This window comes from Falco peregrinus, chromosome W, assembly GCF_023634155.1.
Source record: "Falco peregrinus isolate bFalPer1 chromosome W, bFalPer1.pri, whole genome shotgun sequence".
NCBI lineage: Eukaryota > Metazoa > Chordata > Aves > Falconiformes > Falconidae > Falco > Falco peregrinus.
Window position 1 is genome coordinate 2,208,588 of NC_073743.1, and position 14,372 is coordinate 2,222,959.

A 14,372-nucleotide genomic window follows, 5' to 3' on the forward strand; every position below is an offset into this window, starting at 1 on the left:
TTCAGGAAGCTGGCAAATTCTGTATAATTTCACTACACAGAAATATACCCAGATTTAAAAAAGTACAAACTTGTTATAAATTACAGCTCATATTGGTCCTTGACCACAATATAATAATAATAAACAAGGTACTCATCATTTTATATCACTTAATACTTTGAATGCCATATTTCCTTCACATACTTATGTTTTACTAATGTTCCCCTTTTAAAAACATATGAAGGATTGTTGCTTTGTAGTTCATATTTACATGGCTTTCCTAGAAGAACACAGAATACCATACTGAATGCCTACTGTGCAGAAATAACCCTGAAAACTGTATCATAACAGTATGCAGTAGAAAACTCTTACCAATTTTTCATCAGCTGCAATGAGTTGTGTGTCTTGAGTTTGGTCCTGTGCCAGCTCAGTGACCTGCAGTGCAAGACATGAAGTTAAAAAACGATTCATGCAATGAAAAAATAGTCAGACAAATCTTACATAAACAAGTTACTTTAACAATATCCATCTTGCAAAAAAATTGAAGAGGGAGAGATGAGGGCACAAAAATCCTTTTTCTCCCCAATTAGTTCTGTCTGCTGAGTTTTTGGCAGGCTCCCACTTAGCAGTTCATAACAGGCTGCACTTTATGTCAGCCTACAGGCTCTCTGTCATAGAGAGACTGCCAGTGGCAAGGACTGTACTGCTTTATATGAATGTACAGTAGCTGGTTTGTCATGAACAGACAGAAAAACACCAGGCTGCTGCAAGCATTCTGGAACTCATTCTGGAACTTAAAATGATGGCATCAGAGGAAAAAAAAATCTAAATCTATTTGTAATGGTAAAGTTCCAGTTTACACTTTAACAACAGAATATTAACAAGTTAAAAAATAACCCAAACAACAAACAAAGCAAACCCTAAGCTGACAATTCAAACAATATTTTGTCTTTGAGTGGACAAAGCTCACAACTATTTTTCTTCATTTCTAAATCAATACGGGTCAGCTTATTAGCTTCCAAGAAATACAATTAATCTTCTTGCATAGTTACTAAACCTGTAAGGTACAGATGGAAACATGGAACCCAATCCCACATCACTGAACTGAGAAGTAAAATTTGCCCTTAATTTGCATTGTCACCAATGTCAGGGTTGGGCCCTTTGAGTGCAAATAATCCTTTGGCAAAAACCCCACAACAGCAAGTGAAACAAGCCCAAAAGCCCAATTCTCTGAACTAATAGTGCGCTTCATGTTTAATTAAGGTAATTTTAAACAAATGAGGTTCAAAAGTGCAAGGATATACACAACAAAACAGTAAGAGGAACTAAGTCACTTTTGTTTTAACTGTTCTTTGGAAGATTACCTAATCTGGGAAGTCACACATACTTGCAGAAGCAAACGAACTTTGAGATTTTTCCTATGGGATGCTTACAACCATACTTCTAGTAATTTAATGCTATTGGTAACATTTACCTAATTTTTGAGGAAACCATAAGTGCCTTCAAAAAGCACCACAGCTTTTAAAGCAAGGCTTTTAGAAAATCTGCAATGCTATCTAAACTAACCCCTCTCCAAATAAACTATAACTGTTAAATAGTCAATGAGAACGGTGTATCAGGACCAGATAACTTGCACACACACATTCAAAACCTGTAGAATTAAACCAGTGTACCTTATATTGTATTCTACTGAGCCATGAGAACATGGAAGACATAATTGGGGGAACAGTCCCTGTAACACACACATGCATCTACCTGTGTCTTCTAATTTTAAATCCCTCTCCAATTTTTGCAGATTCTGGTGAGAATGCATTTGAAGATATTAACTTGATCATTTGGAAACATAGTAACTCATAATTCTAATTAAGATCAGATTAGTTGCACTGGATTCAACACATTAACTAAACAAGCATTCAATTTTCAAACAATATTAGCACGGTAAAGCTTTTAGGAGTTAAAACCTATACTAGAAAGGAATTTGAAATTATTGACTATAAAGCAAGCCACAAGAATCTTATAAAACTAAGCAACTGGAACAAAGTTCAGTTCAGTAATATTTCAAATGCAGATTCCCACAAATCTATAACGCAGATGACACTCTACTGGATTACTTTCCATTTGCCAATAACTACAAAAAAATCTCCCCATAAAGAAAAACAAACTTGAAGCACAAAGTTTATAGAATGACCCAACTTTGCGATGCGGACAGACACATCTGTTCCTATTTGAAATGGCAAAATTTTTCTGCTAGAGTAGTTTGTATGTAGTTGTAGTAGTAGTAGTCTGGATGAAGAAATGAAGGTATCTGATGTAAACATTTATCTTAGCAATTTTGGATATCTGTATTCAATCTCTAAAATTCAACCTATGCTTAACACCTATATGGTTTTTTTTTTTGTTTAACCGCATAATTGGGAAAATACATTGAAGTCTTACAGAAAAGAATGCCTGCTACAGAGCCTCTGGAAATGTTACAAAGAATCCCCCACAAGCTTAGTGGAAGGTGAAAAGCAGCCATATTTACAAGGCATGAACTTGCCTTCCATAAAGAGCAATGCTGTTATTGGCATATTACAGGTTTTCACACCTGAGTGTTGTGTATTTACCTGATCTAATTTAGTAATGAGATTTTTTTAATAATTCATTGCACAAAAAAAGGCTTCTTAACCTCTTTATGCAACACATCTGACTTTGATCTATTAGCACCCCCTTTTGGTCAACTGTTGGAGATATGTTAAAAAACAGATATCAGCACAGGTAATTGGATCACAACATAGAGATGAAACAAAGTCTTGAAGAAAATCTCATGAGCCTCATGAAAAATGAAGGCACTTATTAAGAAGTCTAAATGGAGTTTTAAGTATTCTGATACTGAATAACCAGAGCACAAGTAAGTGTGCATATACATATATGCAGAAGCTTTACTGAACATTTCAATACATTGAATAGACATTCATTCTTAGAAACCCAACTTTTTTTAATATGTTGGCATTTATCAGGAATAATATAAGCTTCACAGTGTACAGCCACCATAAAAACATTGACTTTCTGATCAAAAAGAACATGGAAAAACTGCCAGCTTAGAACTTCCACAGCATCCAACCTAGCCACATGCTACAATTAAGTAGGCTAAAACCAAATTAGTATAATGTGCTTTCATATAAAACACAGACATTAATGACTGCCTGTTATATCACGTCACATACAGTACAGATTATTACAGTATTCAGCCACAATATTATGTATTTTTATAAAGACAGCTTGTAAAGTTGAACTTGTGAGATGAACTTAAATACAGTGGGATAGTACTTCCTTGGTAGTAGACTTACTATTGTAATTAAAGTGACAATGACTTATCAGAGTCAATGGTATTTTATTTTTACCAGGATACATTTACTATTCTTACAACATCCCAACATAAACAAAATATGGAATATAATGCCAAACACTGCCTATGGAGACCATGTAGTTCTATTTTGTAGGATAAACTGCATTAGTAACTTTGTGGTTTGGAGGAGAAGCAAGTTGCTCATTTATAAATAATTACATTCTCAGACAATACTGGCACATCATAATTTTTCCTTTGCCTACAAAATTATGTTAAATTATAAACACATTAAATTATGTTTCTGAATAGATGAAAGGAATACTAATTTATTTAATCTAAACTACTGAAATTTCTGTATTAAGTGGCAAAAAAGATCAAAATTGAAATAGAAATATATAAACACTTATTCTGCTTGCTAAAAGGTTCATATTTAAATATATATATATATATATTCCAGGTGTGGGTTTGGAAAACAGGGCAGGAACTGATTGTGATTTTGTTAGGCAAATCTGCATTATAAAAAGAAGCACTGGTCATCTAAATGCACTGAATAAACAAGAAAATAACTTTTAGCATTTGACTTGTGGCTTGTAACAGTGTGTATCTTCAAAGCTAAATATTAAGTTCAGCTGCCTTTAAAAATATTCAATTAGTTAAATTTCCAAGTAGTAAATACTTTGTTAAGTAGGAAACAGTTGAATTTTAGTTACTTTAGGTCAGGGGTCCTCAAACTACGGCCCCCCAGGGTCCTCAATCCAGCCCCCGGTATTTACAGAACCCCCCTGCCGGGGGTTGGGGGGGGAAACCAAGCAGCCGCAGATGACTGCCTGCCCCTTCATCCGTGCTGGCCCCCTGGTTAAAAAGTTTGAGGACCCCTGCTTTAGGTTCTACTTTAATTATCCTATAGATAAGGAAATGCTATTGACATATCTACAGACAGCCATGCTATAAGCTGAACCATATCACTATGCAAACATAGCTGTAGTCCTTCCAGAACTACTGTAGGACCAGAGCACTATAGCCACTCCTGGCACCCCAGTTAAGTCCCCAGGACAAAAGTCAGCCCTGTTAACATGCAGTTGTAGTTGCCCACCATCAGTTTCCCTCATTAAAACAGCTTTCACAGGGTCAACAAGTAATGAGGAAGGTTAGCTCTGACTTAGTGCCAGGCCTGCACTGCCCCTGACCCAAACAGGGCCCATTTGAGCTGCCCTCTGGCCATTTATTTGAGCTAATGCCACCAGGCACACAACGAAGAGCAGCACAGACCTTCAGAAGGCTCCATGATGGCCAGACAGTAAGCATAGGCGAGGCTCAACCTATTCCTGCAGAGCTATGCAGGTGTCTCCACCATGCTTTGAGTGCTATGCCTTGTAGGAGCATTTATCAGGTGGGTAAATGCATGGTACAAGCATACACACAATGAAAACAGCTTGAGCTGAGGAATAGTTTGGGCAAAAATCCACAGAATTAGCTTAGGTTCAAGTCAGCACAGTGGCAAGTGAGGGTTGCACATCCTGGAAAAGTTCTGAGCAAGGCCCAGGCTGATACCAGACTGTTTCTCGATCAACTTGGGCATAAACCCATTCATTATTTGCAACTAAACATCTGAACAAAGTCATGTCAGTGCTTCTAGACCCCCATATGCATGTGACTCAAAGTATGCCACTGGCCTATCCCAGATAGCAGTGAACAGACTAGAAACCCTTTTGAGAGAGCAGCTTAACACGTTAAGAATAAAATTACCCTAAATTACTTAAATATTTTTGTAGTAGGAATCATAAAACTCATGAAGAGATCTAGTGTATTACTTTTACAGTAATAGAATATATAATTTATAATATGCTGCTGTCAGGTGACAGAGGAGCTCTGAATTACTGCCACGTCTACAGTTGCTGATCAGCACTTTCATTACATGCTACTTTCCAAACCAGAAGACCTAATTTTAGAAATTAACCTCAAATCACAATCTGAGAATGGCAGATTCCCCGTGGACCAGTGGAAACCTCTTGTAGGCAAGTTAGCCAAAAGGCAAATAACATTAGAATTGCTGCACAGCCCATATCAACTATCAGTTGAATTTATATTATCTAGTTAAAAAGCCTAATAATGCTAAAAAGGAAGAGGGAAGTTATGTAGGGAATAAAGACAAAATACACAGGTGACATATTTGCTCTTTTTGTGCTTTCTAAATGTCAAATTGCTCCCCACATATACACATTCAGACATTCATATAACCAGTCAATAACTAAAAACTGTACTCTCTTTATATTAATAAAAACAAAAGTCAAAGGTTTAATTCCAAAACTGTGAGGAATGAAACTAACGTTCCACAACCCACCTCTGTCTTAGGAAGTCTACACATTTTGAACAAGAGCCTTTGAATCATGTAAAATTAAACAAAACAAATCAAAAGACTAAAGATTCCTCTGTGCTTGCAAACTGTTTTATGGCATAGTATGGTCCTTTCCTCTTGATTTAGCCTTTCTATTTGACTGGTCTTACGGATTTAAGTAATACTAATTCTAATAATTAAGCTAATATCAAGGTCTATAAAACATGACATATAAATTAAAGCAAGTTCTTTCTTATTTAATACCCTCAAATATTTCAACTGTAAACTATTGAACTATAATACAAAAAAGAATCCTTTAAAGTGTTACTGGAAAACTACATCTTGGTTTGTCGTGGTTTAACCCTATCTGGCAATTAAGTACCACACAGCTGCTCACTCACTCCCTCCTCACCCAGAGGGATGAGGAGGAGAATTGGAAAGGAATGTAAAACCTGAGGGCAGAGATAAGAACAATTTAATAATTGAAATAGAATAAGAATGAAAGAACAGTAACAACAATGATGACAATAACAGTTATAATGAAAAAAAGGGGGGGGAGGGGGGAAGGGGGAGAATAAGATCCAGAGGGAAAGGAAGAAAGAAATATGTGAACTTCTTGTGCATCGATATGGAATGATCGGAAAGGTTCATACAACACATCCCTTCAAAATCCTCACAACCGTGTCCATCTGCTAATACCAAAAAATCTATTGCAGCTCTATTTTGTAACGTAGCATGCCTAACACTATCTACATCAAGCAATAGCGAACTTAAAATCTGTGACGTAAGATTCAATTGTTTCTCTCCCCAGCACGCTAACCTTCGTATATTCTTAGCATTTAATGCAGCCATTGTCCCCGGCATAAATATGGAGGCTAGGACATTTGTTGTTACAGACTGCAGATCGACTCGGTCATTACATGTTTCATCAAAGGTGCGCAGTGCCCTCCGTGATCTATGACATTGTTGAGTCATTTTCAATAAGTCTTTCATATGTGGAGCAAACAAAGTCAAACGCCCTAAATAACATGGTCCACCGACAGGATACAAAGGAATCCCTGGCCACGCTCTGTCCCCACATATTAGAAAGATTCCCGGTGGCAACTGATAACCCCCTGATACATCTATATGGAAACCCCCAGCTTTCAGTTCACCCCAAATAGGTGAGCCGGTTAGATTTTGAAACCCTGTATAAAACCCCCGTTCACCTTGACGTGTTAGCCATAACCGCCACGGGTCACCAAACCAAATTACTCCAGTGCCATTCACGGGTTGAAGTGGTGATGACATGTGGGTACAGTCTGCCATATCAGTCGCAGTAACATTAACATATACAACAGGTACAACGCTAGCCAATAGGTCTAACTCCTGCAAAGATAAATGATGTGGCCGATTTAAATGCTCAATAACCGTCTTCTGCCACGCTGCATTACACATAGAAGACCAAACATATTGCCCATTTGGACTCATACATGTACCATTCTGATTGGAAGTCAGATCCACTGTTTTAACATTCCAAAAAACCATCAAAATTTGTTTCATTCCCTTGCAGGGGAATACCAATTAAACAGGTTCTAAAGAGGTTGTCTGCCTGTTGCAGACTTAAAAAAAAGTCTGTTACTCCCTTGATATTTGCCCTTGTCACCCACATGTTTGTCCTAGGCAAGATGTCAAAAATACTTTGGCCCATGGGTAAAAAATTCATCAAGACCGTAAACCAAGTCCACCACTCAAACATGTTTAGTCCTACAATTTCCACAATTATTTTTTTCTCTTTTTTTTTTTTTTTTTTTTTTTTTTTTACATTCCATCCCACAAATCTGTGCTTTCACAGATTCTGATGATGTGTACTGTCTCCAGTCAGCATGGTATTACACTAGTCATATGTTTTCTCTTGCTTCATGCCTGGTTACTAATCAAACACGTGCACTCTTTACACCATTTACATTTAAGCTTTGGCTTACAGAACCGCTTTACCCCAAATAGCATACATTGGCATAATACCCGTGGGTTACATCCCTTACAAGATAGACAGTTTATTCTGTCTGCTCTCTCTCTGAGTCTTCTCTTCCGTCTTCTGATCTTGACATACAGGTCGCACAAACTTACTAGGGACCCATATCGGTCCTTTATCTGTGGAGATACAAAAATAACCTCTACCATTAAATAACACGGGATTACGTCCTTCCCATACACCTGAAGCCATATTTTTATACAGAACATTCAAACCAGGAACTGTAGTTGTTTGGTTCCCTCGCGCTGTTTGGTGATGTATAACAACAGGTGGTCCCTCTCTACCCTCCCTAAGGGAGAGATAGTTTAAGGTAAACAACACCTTAGTCAACCGTTTAGTTACGTCTATGTCCTGCGATACTTTCTGTCTCTGAAGATAATCCTTCAGGGTACGGTTTGCCCTTTCAACAACTGCTTGCCCCGTTGGGGAGTGAGGAATCCCTTTAACGTGTTTAATTCCCCAAGTTGTCATAAACCTAGAGACTCGTTGACTACTATACTCTGGACCATTGTCTGTCTTTATTTCTACAGGTACTCCCATGACAGCAAAACAAGACATTGAGTATCTCTCCACATGTAATGCCTTTTCACCGATTTGTGCAGTGGCCCATATAAAATGAGAATAGGTGTCAATTGTGACATGCACGCACATACTTAAGCTTTCCAAAGTCAGGTACATGTGTTACATCCATTTGCCAAACCTGAAGTGCCTTCAGACCTTTTGGGTTAGTGCCCACCCCTAAACCAGGTCCATGATGACTACACTGAGGACAGGAGTGGACAATACCCTTTGCATCTGCTATGGGTATTTGATACTGTCAATGTAAAGACTTTGCATTCTGATGAAACATCTCGTGGCTGTTGTGAGCTTCTTCAAACTTATTTGTTGGAGGAGTTATTACTGGACAGCTGACTGCTTCATCAGCTCTAGCATTACCTTTGCCCAACCCAATGGTCCACTGATGACTTCTAATATGCATAATACAAAATTCATGTTTTCTCTGTCAAAGAGTACTACGCAGCTGTAGAAACATTTCACCAAGATGTTGGTTCTTTGTCTCTCTCAGCAAGGCATCTTCAATGCGCTGTACTACACCAACTACGTACAATGAGTCTGATACTATGTTTACAGGGGTGTCGTTCCAGCTTCCCAATGCCCAACACGCTGCTTTCAGTTCTAAGGTTTGAAGGCTGTCCTGTCGTTCACCAGTTATCACATGTTTCTGCCACTGATTATCGGATTGCGAAACACACGCAGCCTTCTTAATCTTTCGTCCTGCATCCGTGAACACCGTTGGCCCTTCAACTGGTCTTTTTGAGCATAACGGTCTCGCAATCCACTGGTAATGTTCTAACATCTTCCAGAGAGGTCCTTTTGGCCGGTTGTTGTGTACAACACCTGTATAGCCCATCAAGGCTTCCTGTATGACTGTTAAATGTCTCAGGAGCCACTCATAATCATCACCACAGACTGGAATACTGATATCTGCCGGTTCAGTCCCATCAATTTCAACAATCCTGTCTCTTCCTTTTCTCACCAAGGCCGCTACTGCTTCAGGACGACTTAAAATACAATGTCTGGGTTGCAATGGCAAAAACAACCACTCTAAAATGATCGCCGTATTTTCCCCCTTTTTCTTTTGCCATTGCAAAATAAGGGCAAAAGGTGAAGTGGCAACATTACAAACCAAATAAGATAACGGATGATTCGCCATTCGGCGACCACACCAGCCAGTCCGAATCTTGCGGGACACAACTTCTAGGGCAGCCCGCTGCTCTGGTGAACAAGTTCAAGGACTGTTGGCTTTGGTGCCATGCAACCAGGATCGGAACGGTTGCAAATCATCGTTAGTGAGGCCAACTATGTTACGAACCCACTGTAGGTCTCCTAGAAGCCTTTGAGCATCATGCAGATTAGTTATTTGTGTAGTAAGGGTCACCTTCTGTGGTTGTATTTGAGCATCCGAGATGAGCCAGCCCAAATATTTCCATGGGGCCGAATGTTGAACCTTCTCAGGCGCCACAATCAAACCACATGATAGAAGGTGGTCACCAAGCCATTTCTGCTGATCATCTGAAATCCCTTGTTCAGAAGGCAATAAAATATCATCCATATAATGATAGATCAGAATGTGAGGCCAACGTTGTCGTACCGGAACAAGTGCCCAATCTACAAAAGTCTCCTACAATGTGTCAGAGCTCTTCATTCCTTGTGGTAAGACAACCCATTCATACCTTTGGCTGGAGCGGCACAGTTTATTGATGGCAGAGTGAATGCAAATATTTGTGTGTCGTCAGGATGTAAGGGAATTGTGAAGAAACAGTCTTTCAAATCTACCACGACAATTTGCCAATTCTGAGGGATCATCATAGGAGTTGGAAGACCAGGTTGCAATGCTCCCATTGCTAAAATCTGATCATTAACTTCACGTAAATCATGTAAGAGTCACCATTTCCCAGTTTTCTTTGTTATCACAAAAATAGGAATATTCCATGGACTTGTAGAAGGTCGAATATGACCAGCAAAATGCTGGTCAGTTGTCACAACTAGTCCCAATTGCGACAAAACATCCTGTCCAATCAACCCAGATAATGTGGGTGGGAGTTCATAACGTATGGCTGAATTACAATAGCCCGGCTGTCTTCAAACTGCAATGTAATCAAGTCTTTACTCTGTTTTGGGACTTTCGCACCTCCTACTCCTACCACTTGGGTGATTGGAGCTTGCAGTTCCCAATTCTGGGGCCATAGATGTTGATTAATGATGGTGACATCTGCCCCAGAGTCTAATAGAGGTTCCAGAGTAATTTGTTGACTGCCTTTCTTCAATTGAATCTTCTGATATGGTCTGTGATTGAGGTCTAATGTGAAACACACCTCAGGTCTGGTAAATCCAAAATCGTCTTCTCCTCCCATCTTAGATGGCTGTCATTGTTGTCCGAGTTGCTCATATGATTGTCAATGCGCAACAAGGCTGTCATAGGGAAGTATTTGAGCAATTTTACTTCCTTTTGGAATAGTATCAGGAGGTTGTAATGCATAGGCCATAACTTGTACGTGTCCCGTAAAATCTGCATCAATTATCCCAGGTAAAACAATTACTCCTTGCTTTCCTGTTGAAGATCTCCCTAATAAAAGTCCTCCAACTGGAGAATTCACGTTACACAAAGGTCCTTTTACTTCAGTTGGAATTAAAGTCACTTCTTTATTATTCAAAGCTACTTCTACTGCGGTTGCCACATCCACTCTGAGACTTACCCGGGTGGGTGGGACGCGCTGGTATAAAAATCCACATTTCTCATCTGCGTTGTTGGGGCCTGTGCTTGCGTCTTTGTGCGTAGACCCGCCATGCTGTGCTGCATGTTTCCTGACCTGTTATATCTACAAGCAACAGTAGCATGTGTATCTAAGTTACATTTGTGACACCAAACAGTCTTTGAACGAGTACACCTCATGTGTCCAGGTTCACCACATCGATAACAAATACCAAATCCTGATATACCATTGTTCCCCCTTCGATGTCCACCTATATGATTTGTTAAGGCTGCTGCGATTATATGCCCTTGCTCCCTCATCGCAGCAGTAAAGGCAGCCGCTTGGTTATTTTGTTCGGCTCGAGTAGCTCTAAGTAACATTTCATCTACGGGACTTCCTTGGGGTAGTGTTGCTAAGACCGCCCTTGTTCTTGGGTTAGCCGCTTCAAAGGCGAGGGTGCGGAACAAATGTTCCTGCAGGTCCAAAGGTAAATCAGAATTGTCCTTAATGCTGCAGACAAACTGTCTACAAATTGTCCATAGGGCTCCGTTGTCCCCTGACGAACAGTGGTATAGGAAGCAGGTTTCTTCTTGTCTGGCACAGACAAAAGGGCTCGATGTGCTAGAGTTTGAGCAAGTTGATGCATTTGTATAGGATACTGCAATTGAACCTGTGTAGTAAAGTCCCTGCCCAGTTAACATATCTGCCTGTACACCATAAAGTGGATCTCCTATATTTGGATCGTGATGTCTGTTTGCTTCCTCTACGGCTAGTCTCTTCCACTCCCTCTCAAACAATAGATATTGAGAAGGAGTCAATAACAGGGAAGCAAGTCCAGCACAATCAGCAGGTGAAAGAACGTCTGCTGTGAAAATAAACTGGATGATCTGTCATGCAGCCTCTGAACGCAGACCATGAGTAGTGATCGTTTGCTTTGCCTGTTGCAATATTTTCCAATCATGCGGCTCCCATTGTGCACCAAGGTTATTAACCAGTACTGGACAAGCTAACGAGGGAGGGCGATGACCATTACTGGAGCTTGCCTCTTTAAGCCCTTAGGGGGGCGGCACCCTCCCTGAACGAACTGCTGTACCACACTCCTGGTCGTTCTGGCTCCCTGGGGGCTGCTTTTGTATTTGTGGGGGTTTGGCTGCCTTCACTCCTGGCCCACCTATGCTGAGTCAGAGCTGCCGCTCAGGGTCTCAATGCTTTCCTCTTGGGGCGGGGGCGGGGGGGTGGGGTGGGGAGGGGGGCAGAGGCAGAGGCAGAGGCACCTTCTCTCTCTCTCTGCCCTCAGTTCAGTTCACAGAAAGCTCCCCGCGGTCCCTTGGCGCAATAATCCTCCACTCCGGAGCACCTCTGCCAGAGTAGCACACCTCGGAGACTTCGCTGAAATGGCCAACTTTTCAATATGTAGTATGCGCAATCCTGAATTTAAACCTCAAATCTCTCTTTATGTACCAGAGACCTTGATATCTTTGATATCTGACAGTAAATCAGTCAGAAATGAGACTTCAGTCTCTGAGAAATACAGGCACTGTTAAAAACTTTATCCCTTGGCAGTGATTAAACTCACCATCCATGTAGGTGTCTCACCCAGTAGCACAACATCAGTGCTTCCCAAAGTTTTCCCTTAGCAACCCTACTTCCAGGGTCAGAACCCCACTTTCATTTTCACTTCCAGGCTTGTGGCCCCAAGTGGGGTCATGACCCTAACTTGGGAACTGCTCTATAACACATTGAAAAAATTAACATACCAGCCAGTATGTTATCAGCAAAACAAACCCATCCAGTCTACCCAAGACCTTGCGCAGTCTGTCATCCCTGAAAGTCTTACCTATTAAACATGAGTCAGATTCTCAAAACCATGTATCTACTTGCAAACTCACATACTGCTTTGGGTATGTGTTACCATTGTCTTGTAGTCTGTCTTTGTACTATTTAGCTATGTCTGGTGTTGACAAATATATGCTAACACTTCTGAAAATATGAGCCTCTTTTTTTTCTCATTCATATATTGGAGGTGCTGCTTAGATTTATTATTTGCACATAATAGAGTTCACAGTTATTGTGTGTCAGAAGCAAGATCTGGAAAGTAAACTCATTATCCTCTAACTGCATCTAGTAGGTCTGATTAGCTGTTATCAAAGTCCAAAGTTCCTTCCTTCTCAGTTTTCTGACACATTAGTGCTCTTCAATCCCATGGTGAATTTGAACAAATCCATTTAAAGATTAAGAGATCAAAAGAATGTGCCTATAAAATTCAGGAAAATAAGCCATATGTATGGTTTTAACTCCAAATCAGTCTGTGAGCTGAACATTATGGCTCTTACCTTGTTTTCATGCCATATTTCTCTACTGTGTGATAATTTCATTGGCCATGTTGTTTAGGAGTAATGAAGCTGTGAATTATACAGGTAATCCCAAGTGAGTGTCAGCAAAATCCAGCCACTAAGGTCCATTATGTATTCATGTCTATCAGAAAAAAATGTATTTTGGAGAGTTAACATGTGGGTACTATTTTTCATATGGGTCAGGCAGGCTTGGAATTAAAGAAATAATAAACAAAAAATGTAATTGCTTTATCTTTAGGGAGTTATGAATTTAAAATCTGATACCTTGTGAACCCCTTGGCGTATGTACAAATGTTATGCTTCACCAGAAAGCATGCAAACCTAGTTCTTCAAAGGGATGATACAGATGTTTCTGTGCTGGTGATTCATTGTATAGTAAAATGTCACTGCCTAGAGAACAGCACTGCATACTGAAATTTAATTTCACCTGATTCCCATTTGGAGGGAAAGAAGGAAAAAATTTTATGTCATAAAAAAAAAAAGAAATGGCAGCTGTTTGAAATTTACTGAGGGGCTTGGAATGTAGCTTTAGCTGAGGTATATTAGCAGGCAGAAAGCAAACAAAGAGGTCAAAGGTGCAAAAGAGGTCCCTTATATTGTTTTTAAGTCTGTCATATGAACAGATATCACGAATGCATTCGAGTGTGATCAAAATTATATATACTCACTTGCATTTATTGCACAGATAAATACATTTGGGAACCAGGACATTTTGTCTTATTGTTCAAATGCCTCAAGCTGGATTCCTTGGAATTAATCTGATTTTACTTATGTGCCAGAATACAGGTTTCTGTGTTCAAGCATAGTTGCTCCACTCTGTGTTACTGTGCCTGACTTTTAAATGCCTGCATTTGTGAATGGAGCTCACAGGCCTGGGATTCAGTACACACTACAGAGAACTAGGAGTTTCAGAAATATGATTTAAAGGGGAATATGTATGCCAGATGATAGAAAACACAGAAAAGAAAGATATTTCAGAAAATGTATTTATCTTCTGGTTTTAGAAGTTTGTGCAAGATGGTTTCAGAGTTGTAAACCACCTTCCTGTACTTAGGCATCCAGAGGTTTCTGTTTCTTCATTTAAAAAACAGCCAGGACAGCCTGTTGT

The 14,372-nt window shown here is 39.8% G+C and overlaps 1 long non-coding RNA gene across 1 annotated transcript in view; it reads right to left on the bottom strand.

Annotated features, from left to right (window-relative positions):
• LOC129783103 (uncharacterized) overlaps positions 1 to 14,372 on the bottom strand; it is a 33,970-nt gene that overhangs the window by 19,418 nt on the left and 180 nt on the right. Inside the window, exon 2 of the long non-coding RNA XR_008745085.1 lies at positions 13,244 to 13,385. This is a non-coding gene — a long non-coding RNA (uncharacterized LOC129783103). The remainder of the gene's footprint in view (positions 1 to 13,243; positions 13,386 to 14,372) is intronic.